Genomic DNA, 6000 nt, shown 5'->3' with positions numbered 1-6000 from the left:
TTTTTTTAGCTTGCCCAGAGGTTGTATGTTTTCAGAGTTGCTTGTATTAGTTTAAGGATCCAAGTGGTATATTCCAAAGTCAAAAAAGTGAAAGAGATATTCTATGTATTTGAAAGGCTTCGCTTGTGTAAGTGCTGATGAAAAGCAATTCGCAAAACATAAACCATGTTTTATTTTGTTGAACACACACACACACACACACACACACATATATATATATATATATATATATATATATATATATATATATATTTATATATATTTATATATAATATATGGGTCCCCCTTAAGATAGTCGAACTTTTAAAAGCTTGGCTTTCATATGGCAGAGACCATATGATCGAGCTTTTAAAAGCTCGACCGCTCTGAATGTAGATCTCCAGACAGCGCGGAACGGGAGGATTTCTCGTTTCCGCAATGTAGTGTGATCTTGGAGTTGTATATTTAAGTAGCGGGGGGTGTGGGGGATATAGCCCCCTCATGGGGGGTGCAGGGGGGCTTGCCCCCCCTGCTAGAAACATTTAGTTTTTATTTTGTTTTTTGTTTTTTTTTTTTTTACATGGTCGATGTTTCAAACCTTTGATCATATGGTCTCGGCCATATGAAAGTTGAACATTTGAGATGTCGATCATGTAAAGTAGACCCATAACATATATATATATATATATATATATATATATATATATATATATATATATATATATATATGTTTATATTTATTTGTGTGTGTATGTAGATTATATATATATATATATATAATATATAGATAGATAGATATGTATATATGGATTCAGTATCTCAAAACTATAAAGCCAAAACTCACAAACCCGAAAACCAAAACCACGAAATTCAAAACCGTAAATGTCAACAAAACACTACACCACACATACAAGCACAAATACACCTACCACCTGACACTACAACAAAGCAAAATAACACACATGAACACAACAAAACAAAAACACACACCTGCCCTTCCTATAAGCAGGGGAGCAAGCTCCCCCCACACCCCACTACTTATATATACTAACTCCAAGGTCGCACTAAACACCGAAAGACAGAAAGCCCATCATCACACATTCTACACCCCCCTTGCAGAAACACACATCACATACATACAAACACCACCACTCTCAGCACTGACACACTCACGCTCTTACCTACCTACCTACCAACCCCAACCCACACCTAAAACTCCCCATCACACTCACAAACACACAAACCCTCCCCAAAACCCTTAAAAAGCATAACACTTACCTAATGCACCATCAGTACCATGGGTTTGACATTTCCAAGTTCGATATTCTGCAGTTTTGCGCAACTGCAGATTCGACAAATTGGTCTTGAGATACTGAAATTCAACATTTCATTATTTCGAGATTCCAAAGTGAACCCCTATATATATATATATATATATATATATATATATATATATATAAGTCCCTATTGGATTACCCAAGTTTCAAAACTTTGAACATCATATCGCCAAAAACATATGATCAAAGTTTTGAAACTTTGAAGGTTTTGAATCGAGCTCGCTGTACAGTGTGGAATGGGAAATTTACTATTTTCCTCACTGTAGTGCGATCTCGCAGTTGGTATATTTAATTAGCAAAGGGTGGGAGCCACCATGTGGGATATGCAGGGGGAATGTAAAAAAAAAGTTTTTTTATTTTTTATTTTTGAAGTTTCAAAACTTTGATCATATGGTCTTGGCTGTACGATGTTCAAAGTTTTGAAATGTTGGTAATCCAATAGAGACTCATATATATTTATATATATGTGTGTCTGTTTGAGATCAGAATGCACATGCTCAGCCTGTCTTCCAAGAAGATGGTTTCTCCCAGAATGCTCACTCATATCACAAGTCCAGTCATGAAAATCATACAAACAACCAAACTAAAAAGAGACAAAAATGCCTGCACTTCCACACAATGCAGTTCTACATTTACTAACCCAAGTCTCAATCAGTCTTAGAAGTAAAAGGATACTACTTTATCCTTAGGGTTCAGCAATCTGAACGTTGTTATTGTTGCAGTGTTAAATATCAGTAGACTCAAAATCTCATGTGTAATATTCTCCCATACATGAAAAGTGTCCTTGGCTGACTTCTTGTCCATCTTCCTTTCCTTGTTGAGGTATCACACTGCTGCCTCATGGAATGCAGGACTGATGTCACCTCTAGGACACCCATGAGAATTTTTTATTTCTGACTGGACCAAAGAAAGTGAACTTCTCACCACAAGGTGAAAGTATCTATTTATGAGTGCAGTTTTGGAAGGGGGGAAATAATAAAAGGTCTGGCCATTATGAGACTGATGGAGGCAATCCACCATTGCAGCTATCTTTTGTATGCTGCACAAATCTCAGTGAGTTCCAGTCCTTAACCACTAAACCTTATGGATTCACTATGGTTTCATCATGTGCTAGCTTGCATATGGCACTATGAAAACTGAAGTCTCAATATCTCCCAAGGTCCAGAGCATAGATTGACCAAAAAGGATTTACCAGATTATATCTCTTTGCAAAATTGCCCAGCATCTTTTTGTAGCTAGGAAACAACCTTTGAAAAATTGCTATTGGTTTGAAGTCTATTAAGAATCAGCAAAATTCAGGATGATCAGTAGGGATTGGTAAGGTATGGAACAGAGACTCCTTGTAGTAGTTTGGAATATATCAGCAGAACATCACTAGGCATACCTTTTAACTCTACGTCATTATGAGGAGTGTTCCTTATTTTATATACTAAATACTCCACGTTCTACACTGTTCCACATACTGAAAGGCTTCATCACATATTCATTGTTAAGTGTTTTAAGTAATTTCCATAATAAAACAATACCTAATCACATAAATTTATCAAAATAACGTTTTGTAATTATAGAAAAATAGTTAACAACCACGATGTGAGCTTCCTAGTTAAAGTTGCTAGCAAGTGCTCCATATGTTTCCCTTTCATTTCACATTATTACAGACAGTGTTCCACATTTTAGAAACAGAAGGTTGAGAGCTATGCCACTAGGAACTAATCATCTAAAATAAGGAAACGGTTTTATTCTTTGTAAATGAAGGTGTATGGCTATTACTGACATGTCCAATATGACCACTCTTGGGATGGAAAAGTGTCCGAAAGTTAAAGTCCTGAATCCTTAATTACTAGCTCCTATTTTAAAGTCTAGGAATGTTCTTGACTGCCTCCTAACATTTATATACAAGTGAACATATTAAAGATATGCACTAGATAACAGAGTATTGAAAGACTGAAGAGTCATTATACAGAAATTCTACTTTGGAACCAATATGCTTACTCTATGTAAGGGTATGGGGTTTATGTCCTGTGTCATCTTTGAAACTTAAAAGAAGACATGCGTCTAGAGCGTTTCTCCCCGGGACTCCACTGAAAATAGGCTCTGTGGAGCCTAGTTGGACTTTCCCGGTCAACAAATGTTAAATAAATAAAATAAATAAATCTGGAATGATATTCTACTTCTCGTTAGTCTTGTCAGACCTCAAGGATGGATGATTTTTTGAGGAACATCTGCACTCTTTCCTTCCCATCACTTTCTATCAAAGCAATACATCAAAGAATGGCTGAAATGGGTTAGGGAGCAGATATTTTTAAAAAAGAACATTTCTTTGGTGTCCTTTACCCATGATGCATTAGTAACAATATGAGTGAGGCCAGAGAGTGGCAGGACAATCTATTGCCAAACACCTCAATCTGAGAGTTGAGTCAGGACTGCTGATGGGCATCCTGGGGGCTGCCTATGGCCTCACTGAAGCACCAAGGAGCTTGGCTTCTGGGCTTTTGCCCTTGAGGGGGTCCAGCAGAAGAAAACTGTTGAGACCTAAGAGAATATGCCTGCTGGGGCTCTGGGTTTCCTTTCAAACATAATGACAACTGACTACTCTGCATCCTTGTGAAAAAGTAGTAGTGAAATTTCACACCCATTAGAGTAAGAATGTCACCATTTTCGTTCACTGATTTTAAGGAATCTCACTTTCCAGACAAATCAGTAAGAAGCCTATAAAAGGCAAGTCTGTAAAGTACACCCTGGCATCATCAGCAAGTGGGATAAGGCAGAGAAACTAGTGCTGGCATACAATTATGCCAGATCCAGCCATATCATATGCCATTTGGACTATCAGGTTGCAGATGATGGAGGTTTTGCAGGTCACCATCAGGAATCTTCTCTATGCATAAATATGCTAAACTTCATCTGTAAAATTTCATTAAAACTATTACATTATTATCAAGTACTTTAATTCCTCATGGATAACATAGACGATGCAAAAACATTCTTTTCTAGTCTCTTAAGTCCAAGATTCCTGCTCTGGGAGACATAGGATTCCTCTTTAGGTCTTCCACAAAGAGACCAGATTTGCAAGTCTCTGCCACTATAAACACTCATTAGTGAATGGGACAACCTATCTGCCTTTTTAGGAAATCAGGCCACTGTATCAAGGTGTCCAAGCAACACAGTGGCTCAGTGTGCACATCATGAGGTTCTCTGGTTTAGTTCTCAGCTGGGATAGCTTCTGTGTAGAGTCTGTATGCCCTCCCAATGTTCAGTTGGGTCTTCTCCAGGAACTCCAGTTTCCACCCATGTCCAAAAGACATGTTGTAGTTGGATCACTGACTCTAAATTGCCCCTATATATGCATGTGATATGTGTGTGTGTGTGTGTGTGTGTGTGTGTGTGTGTGTGTGTGTGTGTGTGTGTGTGTGTGTGTGTGTGTGTGTGAGAGAGACAGAGAAAGGCCTGCCAACCTACTTCTAGTTCTACATATGCAGTGTGGATGATGCCATCCATTCATGAAGTTACTACAGGAGTCATATGTGACTCAAAATAATTAGATCAATGAATGTCTCAAGTTGTTCACATGTGTAATTAAAAACCTTATGTAAATTGTCCACCAAAAATAGAACTACCCAGGAGGACTAGTGTGCTGTCCTGAAGTCCTGCCAGTGTCTTTCCTCAGGGACAGAGACTAAGCTAGTGGACTGTCGTTACCCACAAAATGTTTAATAGCCACGGGTGATAAAGGAGCAGAAGGGTTTTTCTTTTTCATCATCAGGTGGAATGCCCATAGAGGTTCCTTACCAGGAGAATCCAGTCTATAAACACATTGTCTTATGGATCGCCTTAAAGCCCTACTTTTATACTCTGTCTCCTACAGATTACTGACAGGCGATCTATGCCTGACATAACAAGGCATCCTCGCATCCACCTGTAATAGATCTTTTGCTCATACACAAAGTAAACAGCATCAGAACTACTAGATCCAAGGATTTAAATTTTGCTTGGGGCATAAACAGAACATGTGAGCAAGACAAATATGTGTCTCAGAGGATCCCCATACTCTGGAATGCTTCCATTTCATGTGAAGCATAGTCCATCCCTAATCTATCTATTTAAGTGTAACCTTGACCAATAGATGGGAAATTGGAAATTAACTCTGGGTCTGTCTCCCATGTCTCTGATAGACAGAGGCAGACAGTAACTGTGCCCAAACTTCCATACACTCCTTCCCCACATAACCTCTAGAAACTTCCTAAATGACATACCCCCTCCTAATAAATGCCCATGATACATAGGGACACAACTGGGTCAGGTTGCACAGCTAGGCTTATACAGGCCCCGGTGGTCATTAGCCTTGTGTATATATATATATATATATATATATATATATATATATATATATATATATATATATATATATATATATATACCTATGAACCTATCTATAAGTTCACAGGTAAGTACTAGGCAATCAGTCTGCAACCATTACAAGCATAGTCAAAAAATAAATATTCAAAAGTTCCTTATAACTTCAAGGGAGAGAAAGAGAAGTTAGTCCAGAGTAGAAATTGAGGCTCCCCATCCAGTTATCAAGCTTTATCTTAAAGGTGGCAAGGATGCTGTTCGGCTATTTTATTCCAGAGCTGAGGGATGCGTTGGGATATGAATCTATTATGACATTGTCTCCTATTTATTT

At 38.0% G+C, this 6000-nt stretch overlaps 1 protein-coding gene across 1 annotated transcript in view; it reads left to right on the top strand.

The window, feature by feature from the left end:
* Positions 1-6000, top strand: part of SEZ6L (seizure related 6 homolog like) — a 3056071-nt gene that overhangs the window by 2532636 nt on the left and 517435 nt on the right. The gene's annotated exons all lie outside the window — the stretch shown is intronic.

The sequence above is a fragment of the Protopterus annectens genome, chromosome 4.part0, assembly GCF_019279795.1.
Source record: "Protopterus annectens isolate FY-2018-M chromosome 4.part0, PAN1.0, whole genome shotgun sequence".
NCBI lineage: Eukaryota > Metazoa > Chordata > Ceratodontiformes > Protopteridae > Protopterus > Protopterus annectens.
The sequence above is the reverse complement of the archived record's forward strand: the minus strand, read 5'-3'. Positions and strand labels throughout refer to the sequence as shown.